Source organism: Saimiri boliviensis, chromosome 9 (genome assembly GCF_048565385.1).
Source record: "Saimiri boliviensis isolate mSaiBol1 chromosome 9, mSaiBol1.pri, whole genome shotgun sequence".
Classification (NCBI taxonomy): Eukaryota; Metazoa; Chordata; class Mammalia; order Primates; family Cebidae; genus Saimiri; species Saimiri boliviensis.
Genome location: NC_133457.1, coordinates 105,177,020 through 105,195,216, shown reverse-complemented (window position 1 = coordinate 105,195,216; position 18,197 = coordinate 105,177,020). Strand labels below are relative to the sequence as shown.

At 38.1% G+C, this 18,197-nt stretch overlaps 1 protein-coding gene across 7 annotated transcripts in view; it reads left to right on the top strand.

Moving 5' to 3' along the window:
• The window catches only part of ZHX3 (zinc fingers and homeoboxes 3), a 183,562-nt gene that overhangs the window by 46,663 nt on the left and 118,702 nt on the right, over positions 1-18,197 (top strand). For 5 of the 7 annotated variants that reach the window (XR_012519355.1, XM_074406535.1, XM_074406539.1 and 2 more), the window contains exons 2-3: positions 1,674-1,777; positions 3,549-3,698. The gene's annotated coding sequence lies outside the window, so the exon portion shown is untranslated. The remainder of the gene's footprint in view (positions 1-1,673; positions 1,778-3,548; positions 3,699-18,197) is intronic. The other 2 variants (XM_074406537.1, XM_074406536.1) reach the window with 2 other exon arrangements.

Here is an 18,197-nt window from a genome sequence, read left to right as displayed (position 1 = left end):
GCAAGCACAAAAATATTTGGAATAAATGTAATAAGCTAAAGTAGTAGATAAATATAAGTATTCAGCTTAAAATAATTATTGCTTTTGACTTTCACAAAATTAGGTTTCCTCTGTGTGAGGTTGATAGGATTACTTATTTATTTAGAGATAGGGTCTTGTTCTGTTGCCCAGGCTGAAGTGCAATGGCATGATTACAGCTCACTGTAGCCTTGAACTCCTGGGCTCAAGTGATCCTCCTGCCTCTGCCTATCAAGTAGCTTGGACTATGGGTGCATGCCATCATGCTGGCTTTTTTTTTTTTTTTTTTTTTAAACTTTTGTAGAGACTGTGGTCTTGCTATGGTGCCCGGGGTTGGTCTTGAACTCCTGGTCTCAAGCAGTCTTGTTTCTCAGTCTCCCAAAGGATAACTTTTAAAAAATAAGCAAAGATGAGGTTTAAATTAGGGAGAATTAGAAGTTGTTTTTCAGTAAATTATTAATAAGGAAAGATTTTCAAGAGCTAATTTAAGTAGACACTAAGCTGCTTTAACTAGGCATACTAGGACAGAAATAGAAAAAGTGAAATGGATGGATAAGACTGTAGGTTACTGCACAATTACATTTGCCCAGGGACCCCTAACTATGAACAGCAGCATAGTGCATAATGCTTTTCTTTGGGCAATTTACCTAACAAGTTTCCTCATCTGGGTTATTAGAATATAGGATCAACCTCATAAGGTCATTATAAGAATTGGATTAATGTACTTAAAGCTCTTAGAACAATGCCTGATGCAATGTAAAGCTAGGTATGTTTATGTTAAAGTCATAAGATGCTAGTGTTAAGATAACTAGAAGCCACTTTGATGAGGGAATTTTCTTTTTTTTGAGGGGCAAACCTGTTTACATTCATGGATGCTCATAGTTATGATGTGCTAGTCATGATACACTAGTCTAGTGTACCAATGCCTGGACATCTGTTGGAATTCCTGAGACCTTCTGGTATACTCGCATTGGAACCATTTTACTGCTAATGGGCATCTCAACCAAAGAGAATTATTCAAGAAAGAACTAAGAACTCAAAACAGTGATTTTTCAACTGTTCCCCAAGTAATTTTAAGATCCAATGAAGCATCTCTGGTTGTCTGTTAAAAACATAGTTACTGTCTGATTCATTCACTGCAAGTGTCCATGATGAAAAAGGGGTAATGGTCAGAGACAGAGATGAAAACAGTTCCTTGGCCTGGAACTTACAGTCTGGGCCACTTTTGTACCTCTAGAATCCGTACCAGGAAAACCTGAATGGAAGAATGTCAGAAAGTAGGACATCCTTGAAGTTATAAAGCCACACAGCTGTTAATATTATTTCTGCCAAGCTATCTCAAACTTAGCTGAGAGAGAAAGGTGGAAACTCTTTGGTGGAAAGAGCGTGAAAATTACAGATTTTGTTCTGATCTGTTATCAGAGACCATTGAGTTTGCTTTATTTCTATGCTCTAGTTTCTACTAGGAATTTTAATAGTTTCAGATTTCTACTTTGTATTTCAAAATCCTCTTTTCACCCTTCTTGTCTCACTGGTTTTTCTGTTTATGTGTAGTTCTGGTGAAAATGAATTAGGAAAGGAGACTGATGAGATTGGATAACTCAGCATCCTAAAATGTTTTCTCATGAAGTGATGATGTGCTGCTTCTTTCGTAGGACTGAAATGCTACTCCAAAAGCAACATGCGACCCTTTAAAGATGCTTGTGGGACTGCATAAAGTGAAGAGGGAAACCGGAGAAAACAATGAAGTAAGGAAAAAGTATGTTTCCCGGGTAAACAGCATGCTTCTGAGCTTTTACAAGTTTCTTGCTATAGTAGTTACCACACCTTTGTAATGCGTAAGTCTTTATAGTCATATTTAGTCTTTGCATTGCTATTAAACATTATTTATTTTCTCTTCCCTTGTTTTGTATTGCTGAACTCTTTGATCAAATGATTCTTTTTTGGATTAATCTAAAAATCTGCATTGAGTCTACAACTTAGATGATTTCTTCAGTCATTTAATAGGAATGTGTTGTATAGGTTGACCATTGAGATCATAAGAGTATCCTGTGTTGTGTCTCTATGATGTGTGGAGTGAGTCAGAGTGTCAGCTTTTAGTCTGAGTGCAGAACTTACTCTCGATTGACTTGAAAAAACTAGAAAACTACTTTGTATACAATCAATTATTCAAGCCGTATTCTACATGAGAATGTAGAATACCCTCAATCGAGTGTAAGTTCTGCACTACAACACATCTCTGGGATCTTGGAATAGGAAATCTTTGAAAAAAAAATCTAGTGTATTTAATGATAGGCATATATTCACAGCATACTGTTACATTAAAAAGTAGTTACAAAACATATTACAATTTAAATCATGAAAACTTTTTTTTTAATGCTAAATACGGAAAACAAAGCAGACTAGCAAACAATCACCATAAATAGACATAGCCTACAGTTGATGAAATAGATATGCCTTAGTAAGCTTTTTAAATAAACCACATCTTTTACATTATTTTCTGTTATTAAAAAACTTTCTTGGCTGGGTGCAGTGGCTCATGCCTGTAATCCCAGCCCTTTGGGAGGCCAAGCCTGGTGGATCACAAGGTCAAGAGATGGAGATCATCCTAGCCAACATGGTAAAACCCCGTCTCTTCTAAAAATACAAAAAAAAAAAAAAAAAAAAAAAAAAAAAGGCAGCCAGGTGTGGTGGCCGGCTCCTGTAGTCCCAGCTACTCAGGAGGCCAAGGCAGGAGAATTGCTTGAACCCAGGAGGCCGGAGGTTGCAGTGAACCGAGATCGCGCCATTGCACTCCAGCCTGGGCAACAGAGTGAGACTGTCTCAAAAAAAAAAAAGAAAGAAAAAAAAAAAGAAACTTTCTTCAGTAAGCTGAATAGAAATTTTTAGAAAGAGAGAAAGAAATAGAGGCAGAATCATTGATGATATGTGATGCTGGAAGTTCTGTACAACTTCCTTAGACAACTCTATGGCAGCATCTCTCTCCTTCTCCACAAGCCTGGGGACCACCAGCCCATGGGAATTTTCTCACAAGTGTAACTTTTGGAATTTTATGTCTTGTGGAGGGCGTTTTCCCTATGCTTCAGTAATGGATTGCTGCAGGCCTAGTATCGGCTGTATGGTATATTCCACCTTGATCATTATTTAACTTTGAGTCTTAAAGTTGAGTAAATCTGTTAAGTGGCTTTATATATCAATCCTCTAAACTAAAAATGCCATAAGACACGTTTTTTATGTACACATCTTCTAGTGCTCACTCTTATACTGATCTCTTGGCTTTATCACATTGGTCTCTTGGCTGTGCTTCAGTCAGCCCAGAAACATTCCTGTTTTGGAGCCATTGTTCTTGTTCCCTCTGCCTGGAATCATCTTCTCCCAGATAGTCATATAGCTACTGGCTACTCCCCTTCTTCTTCAGGTTTCTGCTCCAAAATTACCCTATCAAAGATGCCTTCTATGGTATCCTCAATTGAAAATGATACCTTACCATACCCTAGAATCACTCTATCCTTCTCTGTTTTTTTCTATAGCATTTATCACCATCCAGCCACTGTAGATACATTTGAGTGGCAGTGTCTCTGCCATCCCTTCATACCCAGTACCTTCCCTGCCTGAACTCCTCATTGAGGGCAAGACCTTTATCCCCAGGATCTATACCAGTGCTGGACAATAGATGCTCAGTAAGTATTTGTTGGGTGAATGAATGAAGCTTGCTTATGTTAGGAGGATTAAGTAGATTTGGAGATCATGTGATTGGATTGAAAATGATTAACAGGGAAAATGTTGTAGAGGAAGTATCTTAAACTGTATATTAAAAACCTGATAAATAGCAGGGCTTAAAAATCATTGTCAAAGATAGTTCTTTGATCTAGAAGGTAATTTAGAACCACTTTGGGAATATAAATAGCAGATGAGATATTTACACTAAAAAACTAGACATAAAATATTAAACAGAAATGTCTCAGTTGAACCACTCTTTTTGTTAACCTCCCAATCTTTTACCATCAATTGTTACAATAAATTTAAAGTGAATCCACAACTTAGGTGATTTCTTCGATCATTTAATAGGAAATGATCTTACCCTCACAGACTCTGCGACAACTTGTGTTGGGGAAGGTGAGGGCATCAACATTTTAAAAGCTGCCCAGTGAATTTCTTGGGCACTCAAGCTTGAGGACCAGGAATACTATCAGTTTTTCTATATTAATGATGACTGTGGTTACTTTAAATTTATCATAACAATTTAACCTCCCAATCTTTAACCATCCATATGACCCAATTGTCAGTTATACTGTAACGGATGACATACGGATCGTAAAAGATTGGGAGGTTAACAAAAAGAGAGTGGTTCAGCTAAGTGGTGACCTGAAAGAAGAATACCATGGTCCGGGTAGAGGGAATAGGTGGACCCTAGCAATGCCTGTTGTGTTAGAGAACTGGTAGGATGGGGACATTGCATATGACTGGAGGTTACAGTAGGGGAAGGTTAATGGGAAAGTCAAAGCCAAACTGGAATCACTGAGAGTTTTTTATATGTCAGTCTCTGTAGCTACTACCTGGTGACACTGAGCCATCTTGTCTAACTCTAGCTTACCTCATTTCTGCCAGTCTGCTTCTACCTATGAAGTATGATGTTTATTCTACACATCATGCTTTTTCTCTTTCTCCTTTAAGGTCTTTTAAAATTAATCTTTTACTTTTAATGGCACATACCATCTGATTCAACAATTAATATAGCATTTCTAGAAATTTATCTTACATATGACCTCATATAGGTATGCAGGTAATCCTAGAGTACCTCAGCCTCTATGAAATCCTCATGCATGCCTTGTACCTCATTAATACTTGGACAGAGAATAAATATCTACTGCTGCCGTCGCTCTGTTGTGGACATGGGTTTTGTCCCCCTCCACTGGTTCTGGTATTAACCGCCTCTTTGCCTAAACTGCAGTGGACTAGAGACATTTGCACGGGAGCTAACTATGTCTCCTCTCAGGTTTCTTCTTTTGAACAATTTGTTCCTTATGGCAGTCTTTCACCTCCCATTTGTGAATATTATGAATGGTTATAATAATACATTTTTACTTTGCATTTTTAAAAACATTTAGATAATTAAGTATATAGTAGTGGGTATCTCTACTTAGCTGCACATTAAACTCACCTTAGAAGCTTTATAAAATAATAATCCCTGGTCTCACCCTCAGAGACTCTGAGACAATTTGTTTTGGGGGAGGTGTGGGCATCAGCATTTAAAAAGCTGCACAATGAATTTCATGTGCACTCAAGCTTGAGGACCAGGAATACTATCAGTTTTTCTATATTAATGATGATCATGGTCACTTTAAATTTATCATAACAATTTAAATGGTTCCTTTGTGTTTTATAAGTTTATAATGGTGTTATATTAAAAAAGTATATGTAACATCTGCCTTTATTGTATTTGTGTCTCTCATTTTTATGTTGCATTTTGTTGGAACTTCTGATACTGTATTAACAGTGATGATAGACTACTTATTTTGTGCTTATTTTTAATGAATGCATAGCTTGTTTTTTCCATTGAAGTATAATTGACATTTGGGTCAGTAAGTGGGTACTCAATCAGGTTAAGAAAATATATCTTTATTATTAGTTTTAGAATTTTAAAATTAAGAATAGGTGTTACATTTTAACAAATGAATTTTTTAAATTTCTGTTGACATAAGTAAAAATTTAAATCTTATTCCTAGATTCTATTTACTATTCTTTTAAATTTTTGAGCATAAATTCAGAGCAAGCTTTGTTTATAGTTTTCTCTCTTTCCGTTTCATTTAGCCAGTTTTAGGGTCAGATTAATAGAATAATTAGATAACTTATATATTGACCTATTTTTGGCATTATTTCTCTAACATGAATTGTTTTCTTCGGAGACTATGAAAGAATTCACTAACTGCTTTTTAGGGGTGTAGCTATTTGATTTTTTTTTTCTCTTTTTTTTTTTTTCCAAGAACTCAAATTACACCAACAAGAATGAGCTTGGAAAGTTATTTGATTTTTTAAAGATGTTGGTCCAGTAGGTATTTTATTTTTGCCAGTGTTAGAATTTTACATTTTTAATTAAAAATTTATTTAGTTTTATCCAAATTTATTAACACACATATTCTCTTACAATTTTATTGCTTCTTTTTATGTCCTGTTTTTCCCATTTTATGTTTCCTTTTTTTTTTTTTTGTACTTACCAGTAGTATCAATTTTAGTCTGTTCACAGCAACTTTTAGTTGAAATATAAAACTTTAAAAAATACAGAAGGATGTAGTGAAAACTCAGTTTCCCATTCATTCGTATTCCTTGGGCAGATAGTTGGCCTCATTTAGGCAGCAGTTCCCGTCAGTTTCTTAACAATCCTTCAAAAGTGTTTTGGTTTTCACTTTCAAAATATCGAACATTTCTTTTTTATTATTTATTATTTATTTATTTATTTATTTTTGAGACGGAGTTTCACTCTTGTTACCCAGGCTGGAGTGCAATGGCGCGATCTCAGCTCACTGCAACCTCCGCCTCCTGGGTTCAGGCAATTCTCCTGCGTCAGCCTCCTGAGTAGCTGGGATTACAGGCACGCGCCACCATGCCTAGCTAATTTTTGTATTTTTAGTAGAGAGGGGGTTTCACCATGTTGACCAGGATGGTCTCGATCTCTTGACCTCGTGATCCACCCGCCTCAGCCTCCCAAAGTGCTGGGATTACAGGCGTGAGCCACCGCGCCTGGCCGATTTCTTTTTTTTTTTTTTTTAAATTCCTCTAGATTCTCCTGTTTGTTTCTCAAGATTATTAGTTGTGTATTTAGTTCTTGTTTTTATTTTTCAGTAACACAGAAAGCAGTACTGCCCTCTATTTTTTCATGGTATATAATTTCTTATGTAATGACTTTGTTACATTTTCCAGCTTCATTATCCTTATTTCAGAGCCTATCTCTTGCAAACAGAATGTTACTGGTTTTTTTCTCTGTTTAACCTATCTTTGAAGGTTTTTTATCTTATGTGAGAATTTATATTCTTTAATTTATGATTGCTATTGTATTTGTTATGTTTTCTGTATGTTTTCTTAGTTTTTACATTTGTTATTTCTTCTCTGTTATGTCTTCTGTTTTATATAACACTCTTTGCTTTCTTTTAGCTTTTAAACATTTTAAAGGTGAACAATCTTTCAAATTCTGTTAGTGCTAAAAATAACATTTGTTTCTGTATTTATTTACTATCATCAAAGCAAAAGCAAGAACTTGTCTTTTCTTCCATAAAAGGAAATTTAACTTCTCCCTTTTTTGGCGTTCTTTTCCTATTCTTTATCTACCCTGCCTCCCCAGTTATTTTTTTCTTTCACCTCTTAGATTTATTCTATGAAGTATCTTAATTCTTCTGAGCTTCAGCATGGTGCTCATAAGTGTTTTGCTATTTTTCATTCAGTTAGTTAACAACCACTGAGGCCTCACTCTGAGTCAACAGATCCTGAGCTGGGTGCAGGAGATACAAAGGTAAAGGCAGTTCTGTCCCTGCCTTCAAGGTTGATAAGGTGGCATGATGTGCAAATCAGCCAATAATGGCAAAAGATGTAATGTGTCAAGTGTATTGGAGACAGAGAAAGAGAGGAAGTGATGTTTGGTGAGTCAGTGAAGGCACTCTGGGAGCTAAATGTTACTGTACATACCAGCAGAGCTTTGTGAGAAGAGTACAAAGTGAGAGGGCAGGAGTCTGAAGGTGCACATACATCACCCTGTTCTTGGGAGAGTGGCTGGAGATGAGGCTGGACAAGGGATGTTGGGGCCAGATTGTGAAGCACCTTGAATGATGGGCATCAAGTTTCGATTTGTTTACTGTGATCTATACTACAGAGGGTTTAAAGCAAGGAAGTACCATGTTCTAGTTCATTTTTTAGAAAGATAATTCTGGCTGTCATGTGAAGCACAGCCTGCATGGAGGGAGGTCATTTAAGCAGCTGTGGCATTGTCCAGATAAGAGGTGAGAGCAACTTGAGCAAGGGGGTAGCATTGATGATGGAGAAGAGGAGGTAAGAGGCATTTTGAGGCAAAATCTAAAATTACTAGTCCTGCCATTGGGGAGATTGGGAGTTAGAGCATGCCTCAGAGGAGGTTTTTTTTGTTAGTTTTAGGGGAGATGATGATAGATGGTGGAACTACTGAACAACTAGGCAGTGGCATAAAGGGGGTGGAGTGGGTACAGAGACTAATTTGGAGAGAAGCAGGAGAGAATTTATTTTAGGACTTGTTGGTAGTCTCGGAAAACATCTATGAGCAGTTGGAAATATTGGATCAGAAACTCAGGTGAGATGTTGGGGCTGGAGATAAAGGTGTGAGATTGACTTGTACCAAGGAGGATATCGAAGCCATAAGAAGAGATATAGTATCCCCCAAGTAGAACATGTACGGAAAATAAAAGGTCTTAGAATGGGCTGTTGGCAAAGGTCAGTCTTTCAGGAAATTGAAACATAATTGAGCACTGTAGTAGTCTCCAGCGTGGGGTGGCTAGAGCTTTTTCAGATGGCTGGCTTTATCTTCACACAAGCCTTATGCATGGAATTATTACTCTGCTTTGTAGATAAGGAGACTAAGATGTTGCTACTAAGTTAGTAAGTAGGATTGCAAACCAGGTCCAAATGCCAAGTCCATGCTAGAGAAAGAAGTAGAGGAGATACAGCAAATTGTTGTCGAAGAACTGTTATCTTACAGGGGTAGTGGCCAACAATGGCCATTCACTCAGAGATCCAGTAAGATAAAGAGAAGCTAAGCCGCTTATTTTCTCAATGAGGAAACAGAGCAATGCCAGCATGCTCAGTTCCTGCAGGATCTAAGTCAGCTCCCGCTGGAGTCAAGAGGCAAAGAAATGGGGGTCGACTGCCACTCTAGGAAACAGTTTGGTAGATGAATGATGAGGCCACCTGGTCTGGGGGTGGTATCATTCTTCTTTGTTTACAGTGACAGCTTGAGGTATTCTGATTTGCTTAGCCTTTTTTTCCCCTTGGGGTTTTATATCTTAGATTGTCTTGTTTCTAGACTTCTGCTATTTAAAAAAACCAAAAGTAACTTTACTAGATCTTCATGTAGTCTGTTTGTTAACTTGTTTACTTGGAGTTTTTTTTTTTTTTTTCTTTTCCTTCTCACATTGTTTTCAGATGTTTCCAGGCCATGTCCCAGGGATCCTTTTTGCTAATTATGTGTGAGACCCTGGTAGTTCCTTCTTGTTTCTTCTCTCACGTCTTTACATGCTGGAAGTAGTTTTCTTCTCTCATTTGAATCTTTTGTTCAATTCAGCTTCCTCCAGAACTGTGATTCATAGATTGTGTATTTCCTCTAGATGACAATTAGCCTGTGAATTCTTAGGCAACAGTAGAGTATAGTGCTAGGAGCATGGGCTCTGGAACTAGGCTGCCTGGGTTCAACTCCTGGCTCTACTGGCTACTAGCTGAGTGACCTTGGGCAAGTTGTTAGCTTCTTTGTGCCTCAGTTTTCTCATCTGTAAACTGGAGGCAAAAATTAGAATATACTACCAAGGGTTGCGGTGAAGGTTAAATGAACTACCACATGTAGTGCTTAGAATGAAAGGTATCCAGTGTCTGTTCCACCATTGTTAGTTGCTTGTGTTGTCATTGTTGTTACTGTTTTAGGGGAAAATGGTACAAGAGAGAACCTCTTTCTCATTTGGACCATACAAATAGTGATAAATTTCAGGCTGCTGGAGCCTTACTTGATGAACTAGAAGTAGGCAAATCTTGGGAATTGGATAGTGTTCCCTCAAGTTTTTGTTTTGTTTTGTTTTTGTTTTGAGACAGAGTCTGGCTCTGTCGCCAGGCGCCAGGCTGGAGTGCAGTGGTGCGATATTGGCTTACTGCAACCTCCGCTTCCTGGGTTCAAGCAATTCTCCTGCCTCAGCCTCCTGAGTAGCTGGGACTACAGGCATGTGCCACTACGCCCAGCTAATTTTTGTATTTTTAGTAGAGACGGGGTTTCACCATGTTGGCCAGGATGGTATCAATCTCTTGACCTCGTGATTTACCTGCCTCGGCCTCCCAAAGTGCTGGGATTACAGGTGCGAGCCACTGCGCCTGGCCTTCCCTCAAGTTTTTAAGGAGTTCAACAAAGAACAATTTTAACCTTGGTCCAGAAGTGGCATCTGAATTTCACATGTCTACTGTGTGACCTCATCTACCCATGGCAGTGTTCAGTTGACATCTCTTAAAAAGAGGACGTAAAAGTTTTATTTCTACCTTACAAAATAGCTCTTCCAAAAATTTTTATTTTTGCTCTTGTAGTTGTCCAGTCGTCTCATCTGTAGATAACACATTTAACTTCCTATGCAATATATATACCTATCCTATTTCATCTGTATATAACACATTTAACTTCCTATGCAATATATATGCCTATCTTATTTCATCTGTAGGTAACACATTTAACTTCCTATGCAATATTTATGACTGTCTTATTTCATCTGTAGGTTAACACATTTAACTTCCTATGCAATGTCAATATCTTATTTCATCTGTATATAACACATTTAACTTCCTATGCAATATTTATGACTGTCTTATTTCATCTGTAGGTAACACATTTAACTTCCTATGCAATGTCTATATCTTATTTCATCTGTAGGTAACACATTTAACTTCCTATGCAGTATATATACCTATCTTATTTTAGCTGTCTTGCTGTATTGGCCAGAACTTCAAAAATATTTAAGATACTAAAAGTGGCCTGTCTTTTATTGACCTTTTTTTTTGTTTGTTTACATTTGGCTTAGAAAGATGTTTTATACCATTTTTCCTTATCTGTATGCCTTTTGTTCTTAGCATTTTTATTAGAAGTGAATATTATCAAATTACATTCTTGTATCCATTGAGTTTCATTAGGTTTTTCTCATTTAACTTTTTGATTTTGTGTCATATGTATCTTGAACTGTCATTCCATTCTGGGCAAGATTCTTATCAGTTTGGTTGTTTTAACATTAAATTATTTCTGTCAGTCATTAAACATTTTAAATATTCAGAGTTGTTGCCTATTAAAAGGTTTTTTAAGGCCGGGCGCGGTGGCTCAAGCTTGTAATCCCAGACTTTGGGAGGCCGAGGCGGGTGGATCACGAGGTCAAGAGATCGAGACCATCCTGGTCAACATGGTGAAACCCCGTCTCTACTAAAAATACAAAAAATTAGCTGGGCATGGTGGCGCGTGCCTGTAATCCCAGCTACTCAGGAGGCTGAGGCAGGAGAATTGCCTGAACCTAGGAGGTGGAGGTTGCGGTGAGCCGAGATCGCGCCATTGCACTCCAGCCTGGGTAACAAGAGCGAAACTCTGTCTAAAAAAAAAAATAATAAAAAAAAATAAAAGTTTTTTAAAAAAATCATTTTGGGGTTTTTGAAGTTGTACTTTTTGTAAAAAGTTCAAATAATACAGTAGTTATAGACTAAATAAATAAAAAAATTCGCCAGATAATCCTATTCTCACAGAGTCATTAACGTTGGGTTTATTGTGAAACTTTCCAGATTTTTATCTATGCATTTACATACATACGGATTTTGTGCCCTCTCATTTTTCTCTTTCTCTTCTCCTTACTCCCTCTCTGCATCCCTCTTTCCGTCATCTTAGCAAAAATGGAATAATACAAAGTCCTGAATGTTTTCATTTAATAGTATATCATAGGAGTCTTTCTTTTCTTTTTTTTTTGAGACGGAGTTTCGCTCTTGTTACCCAGGCTGGAGTGCAATGGCGCGATCTCGGCTCACCGCAACCTCCGCCTCCTGGGTTCAGGCAATTCTCCTGCCTCAGCCTCCTGAGTAGCTAGGATTACAGGCATGTGCCACCATGCCCAGCTAATTTTTTTTTGTATTTTTAGTAGAGACGGGGTTTCACTATGTTGACTGGGGTGGTCTTGATCTCTTGACCTCGTGATCCACCCGCCTCGGCCTCCCAAAGTGCTGGGATTACAGGCTTGAGCCACCGCACCCGGCCTCCTGGGAGTCTTTCTATGTCCATGCACATGTAACTACTTCATTTTTTGTAGAGTATTCCATGGTGTGGAGTGATCATAATTTATTTAGCCATTCCCCTGTTTGTGCATGTTTAAATTAGTCCCAATTTTTTGTTAACACTACATGAAATGTCTTTGGTAGATGTTTGTATGTGCAAGTATTTTATAGTCTAGATTACTAGAAACAAAATTGTGGATAAACGTGATAAATAGATTAGGGGTTCTTAACCTAGTCTGTGGGTCCCTATAGTTGTATGCAAGATGTCATGTGTACTATGTATTGTGCATTTTCCAAGAATGAGAGTCTATAGATCAGATTTACAAAGAAGTCATTGCGCCACCCTGTCCCCACCACAAAAAAAAAAAAAAAAAAAAGAATTACCTGCATACAAAACTAGGCAACTTGCCCAAAGTCCATGGTGGAACTGGGATTTAAGCTCATGGTATCTGACTCCAGTGGTATTAAAAGAGGGAAAAAGGTTCAGATGGAATATACATCAAATCATCTATAGTGCTAATCTCTGAAGGTGGGGTTATGAGATCTCCACAGTTACATTTTTTTAAACAATGAAAATATGTGTGTGTGTGGTTTTTTTAAATAAGCAGAAGTAAAATTCACTGAATAAACAAAGTAATCAGAGTGCTTGTGTGGCAGAAATAGGGGAAATTACATCAATTAATCTTTTGGAATTTTTAAGGAGAGTGAGCAGGTTTGTGAATGAGGAAGCCAGTAGTCCTTCAAGAAAGTCATTTAAAGAATTTGTATCATCTCAAACTACCTCAACATGTTAATTAAGTATAAAGAAAGAGGTCATAAATTGATAGTGGAAAAACCCAGCAGAAACTACTGTAACCAAGAGGTCAAGGCCTGTACCACCAGCAGTAAGACATATCAGCATCATTAGTCCCATGATATGATGTATGAAGAACACAACATCATTTCTGTGGTATTTTTGCCAAGAATGCATAACCTCAGGGTAATCATGAGAAGACATCAGGCAAACCTGAATCAAGGGACAGTCAACAAAATAATTGTTAATTAAATACTCTTAAAAGTTGTCAAGAACATGAATGACAAGGAAAAAACAAGGAACTGTCACAGGCTGCAGGAGACTAAGGAGAAATAACAACTAAATACACTGGGGATTCTGAATAGGATTCTGGAACAGAAAAAGGACATTGGTTTAAAAAAAAAAAAAACAAAAACCAGTGCAACATGAATAAGGTCTTTGGTTTAGTTATTAGTATCGTACTAATGTTAAACTTCTCGTTCTGGTAAATATACAATAATTATACAAGATGGTAACATTGGGGAAACTGGGGCAGGGATATATGGAAACTGTACAATTTTTGCAACTTTTCTGTAATTCTAAAATTAGCTCAAAATATTTTTTTTTTTTTAAAGAAATCTTGGCCGGGTGCAGTGGCTCACACCTGTAATCAATCCCAGCACTTTGGGAGGCCCAGGCTGGTAAATCACCTGAAGTCAGGAGTTTGAGACCTGTTGGTCTGGTTTGAGACCAGATCACCTGAAGTCAGGAGTTTGGGACTGCTTGACCAACATGGTGAAACTCCATCTCTACTAAAAATACAAAAATTAGCTGGATGTGGTGATGGGTGCCTGTAAACCCAGCTACTCGGGAGGCTGAGACAGGAGAATCACTTGAATCTGGGAGGTAGAGGTTGCAGTGAGCCAAGATCGCACCACATCACTCTAGCCTGGCTGATAAGAGCAAAACTCCATCTCAAAAAAAGAGAAAAGAAATCTTCACGAGATTTCTTACAAGAGTTTTCTATTTTCTTTCTATCTCATTTTTCTTTTAAGTAACGAGCCACTGTGGAGTTAGAGAATCAATTTGGACCTGGGTAGAAACTGGCTTAAAAATATCAAAGAAAGCTTAGGGTTGAATCCCCTTCTATGAGTGGGTAAAATATGAATAATTATTGTCCACAGTGCTGCTTGTATGTTCATTTTCCAGTATGTTTCATTTACTAGATAAAGGGTACAGCAGTGAAAAGCTATGGTGGGAGATTTTCCTGAACATTTTATGAGGCTGCGATAGCAGAAAATTAGTCAATGCAAGATGCTCTACTTATGGGGGAAAAAAAATCCAAACCAGGTTTATACAGAGTCACAGGTCTCAAGATATCACTTAGTAGCCTGAAGTTCTCTGAAGATATTGCCTCTTTGTTTGCTGTTGAGCCTAAGATGGCCTGCAAATTGGTGCACATCCATGTGAAGGTGACTACATAGTCTTCTGGAGGCATTTATAGGTGAAGGTCCTTCCTTTGTCATTAGGAAGCAGCCACCCTGAAGCACTGTGCACAGAAAAATCTTAAAAGCTAGAGGTTTATGCATGTTCTCACTTATAAGTGGGAGCTAAACAAAGGCTGCAGATGGACATACAGAGTAGAATAATAGGCATTGGAGGCTCCAAAAGGTGGGAGGGGTCTGAGGGATGAAATATAACCTATTGGGTACACTGTACACTATTTAGATGTTGTGGACACTAAAAGCCCAGACTTCACCGTTACACAATATATGTATGTAACACAATTGTACCCCTAAATCTATTTAAAAAATGGAAAAAGCTGAGTTTATAACATGTTTAGATGAAGAATGGTGCAAAGGGACTGCAGACTGGAAGTCTGCATGGAGTCTAGGAGGAGTTGAGGGGTAGGACACTCTCAGAGTACACCTGGCTCTATCCATAAGGGGAAATGCCATATTGGCCTGGGGCAGACATTCTGATTGCTGCGAGGCTGGGCATGCTAGATACACAGGTTGACAACCCACAAAGGGGCTCTAAATTTGTTCTTTATGCAGCAACCTGATTAGGGATTCTGTTTCCTAGATGTGTTGCTATTAAAAAAGGACAGCTCTGGGTAAATTGCAGCAATAGTGAGGCTCCTAGAAAGCTATATCCCTTCTAAAAATGAGGGGGAAAAAATCTAGTTTGTCTTCATCGAATTGATTGGTATTAAGTCAATTCTACTCCCACCTAATTAAGAACTGAATAGTCTCTTAAGTGAAAAAAAAAATCTGAATTTACAAAGCTGGAGACTAGTCTGATTGTCAGTGGGTATTTTTCAGCAACAGTTGTATGCCAGGCACTGTATTACACCCTAAAAACATAGTAGTGAGCAAGACAGTCATGGTCCCTGCCCTCATGGAACTCACCAGGAGCTGTTCCTCTAAGCCTAAGCTAGCCAGCCCACCTACTTCACTCAAAGTTGCCTCTGCTAAGAAGGCTTGGTTTACACCAAAATAAGTTCACTTTTTATTTTTCCCTTGAAGTTAAATGTAAAAATTAGTTATCACTACTTCAATTTCCAACAGTGTTGAAAAGGTGTTTTCATTTGTACTTTATGTGTTTAATTTACATAATTTTGAAGTAGCATTTGGTGCCTTTAATCACAGCAGTTGCCCCTGTCCTAGCCACTTCTTTCAGGCTGTAATGTTGAAGACACTTTGGTAAGGCTTAGTGAGTTTGCTCAGTGCCTACAGAAATCAGAAATGTGTTTACCAAGGCATAGCAATCTCTGAGAGGCCCAGTGTGGCCAGCTGGCAGTGGCCAGAGGGAGCCAGCTCTTCTCTGCTGCATGGACGCTTCTCCCTTCCTGAGTTTAATCTCTTGGGTCAGATTTCAAGTTGTAACCTCAAAGTAGTGAAACAACTAGAGTGGCGCTAACTCACTTGATTCTACAACACTGTTAGTAACATCTTCCCTGGCCCCTCCTCTAGAGGCTCTGGGATGTTTTATTTAGTAGGTTTATGTCCTTGTGCCTTGAGTTGGTAAAATGGTTATGGTTATGAATTCTTTGTTTTTCTATATAAACAGTGCAGTGGATAAATGATGAGTAGTATTTATTATTTCTTAGAAAAATCAAGGAAAAGTTATTGGTTGATATAATTAATATAAGACTTAGCTCTTTGAACCCAGTGGAGTATATGAATAGATGATCATTTTTTCAAAGTCTTTTTGAAGAACAAGAACAAAGTCTCCATCTACAGAGCTATTTACCATCTGAGCTCAATCCCTTTCCAGGCATGAATCCTCCAAACCAACCTGACCTACCTTTTATATTAAATTCCAGTAGGCTGCCTATACCATATCCTTTAACAAGCTTTTTCTTCCCCTTTTCTGACTTCAAGTCCCAGTTCATCAATGCCACCCTCCCCTTGAAGTCTTCTTTGATCTTCCTCAGCCACTATTACCAGTATTCCTTGGGTATCCCATGCCCATTTTAGTGCCTCTCCTGTAGCACACATCCATTATAGACTGCTTTGTGATGCCCCTGTTGACACTGCTTTCTTGTCTCCTGCATTATGAGCTCCTTGAGGGGTCAGGGACTTAGACATTCATCATTGCATCCTCTTGAGTATCCCGCATAGTGAATTCACTAACATCAATTGAGTGTTTACACTGTTTCGGCTACTGTCTAAGCTATATATATATATATATATATATATATGCAGTATAATTGCATTTGTCATTATAGCTCTATGAGGGTGACATTTATTATTCCTATTTTATAGACAAGCAAACTGAGACACAGAGAGCTTAAGGATTTTACCCAAAGCTACAAAGGTAATAAGTGGTAGAGTTGGCATTTGAAGCCAAGCAGTCAGGAGTAAGGGCTTCTAATCATTACTTGATACTGGAATAACCTGCTGTGATGCCCATGCTCCTTATTATATGCTATAATGGCATAATAATAGCACTTCTCAAACACCAGCTGTGTGGCAGGCACCAAGCTAAGTGTTATATGTTTATTATCTCACTTAATCCTCACAAAAATCTCATGAGGCACTTGTAATTATTATTCCATAGATGAGGAAACTGGGATGCAGAGGAGTTGGGGTTAAGCAGTTTGTACTAGGCAACACTAGAGTATGTGCCTAGTATGAGTTTACAGGTGAATAAGCAAATGGATGAATAACAATAGGGATAGGGTTTGAGAAGGAAATTAACAAGTATTTTTATTTTATTTTTTTGCAGTGTCTTCCTCATGGCATTAAAGCCTCTTTTCTTTCCCTCCCCTCCTCTTCCTGTTACCATCCCCGCCCCAGTCCCCGTCCCCGTCCCCTGTCCCCCGCCCCCTGTCCCCCGTCCCCTGTCCTGTCTATTTGTCTTTTGAGATGGGGTCTTGGGATGTTGTCCAGGCTGGTCTCAAACTCTTGGGCTCAAGCAGTCCTCCTGACTCAGCCTCCCAAAGTGCTGGGATTATAGGCATGAGCCATTGTAGCTGGCTGAGAACAAGTATTGAGTACCTTCCATTTTTTTTTTAGTAGGTTTTTCCCCAACATTTTATTATGAAAAAAACATACTGCAAAGTTGAAAGAATGTTACCATGAGCAACCACATACCCACTACCAGTTTTCAACCATCAATATTTTACTGATTTTGCTTTCCTTCTATCTAGTCATCTGTCATAGCGTTTTTGATGCATCACCCCCCTTACTATTTCAGCATATTTTATTGCTAAGTAGAGGTAATTATTTGTTTATAGTTTTTTTTCTTTGGAAGTAAGTTGTGTGCATTTTATTGTAGTTAAATCTTAACTATACATGGACCTGGTTTTGACAAATGAATACACCTAGAGAACCCAGATGCCTACCAGGATATTATTGTGACCCAGAAAGTTGCCTCATGTCCCTTGCCAGTCAGTGTCTACCCCTACTCCCCAGAGGAGTATCTACTATTTTTATATTATATATTCATTTGCCATCCTGTTCTCCCAGAATTTAAGGTGACTCACTCTGATCCGTAAAATACAAGAAGAAAGCATAAATGAGAAGTAGATGGAAAAAAGAAACCAAGGTAGGAATATTAAATGGAACCAGGAGAGCACCTGGAACTTTTATAAATAATATATTACTCAGTCCTCACAAAAGGTATGCATAATTATTTCCATTTTATAGATGGAGAGGCTACAAAGCTCTGTAGCTAATAAATAATAGGGACACTTTTACTCCAAAGTCCATATATTTTTTTTTACTGTAGCCCCCAAAGCAAGACAACAGATCAAATAAAAGCTTATTTTAACTGTGAATATGGTCTCAAATAATATACGCTAAAGTTTTGTAAAACTGTGTTTCCTCTTCTTGTTGGTACCTTGACCAAGAGAGATGGCAAGGATGGGGCCACTAAAATAGTCCTGCAGTCC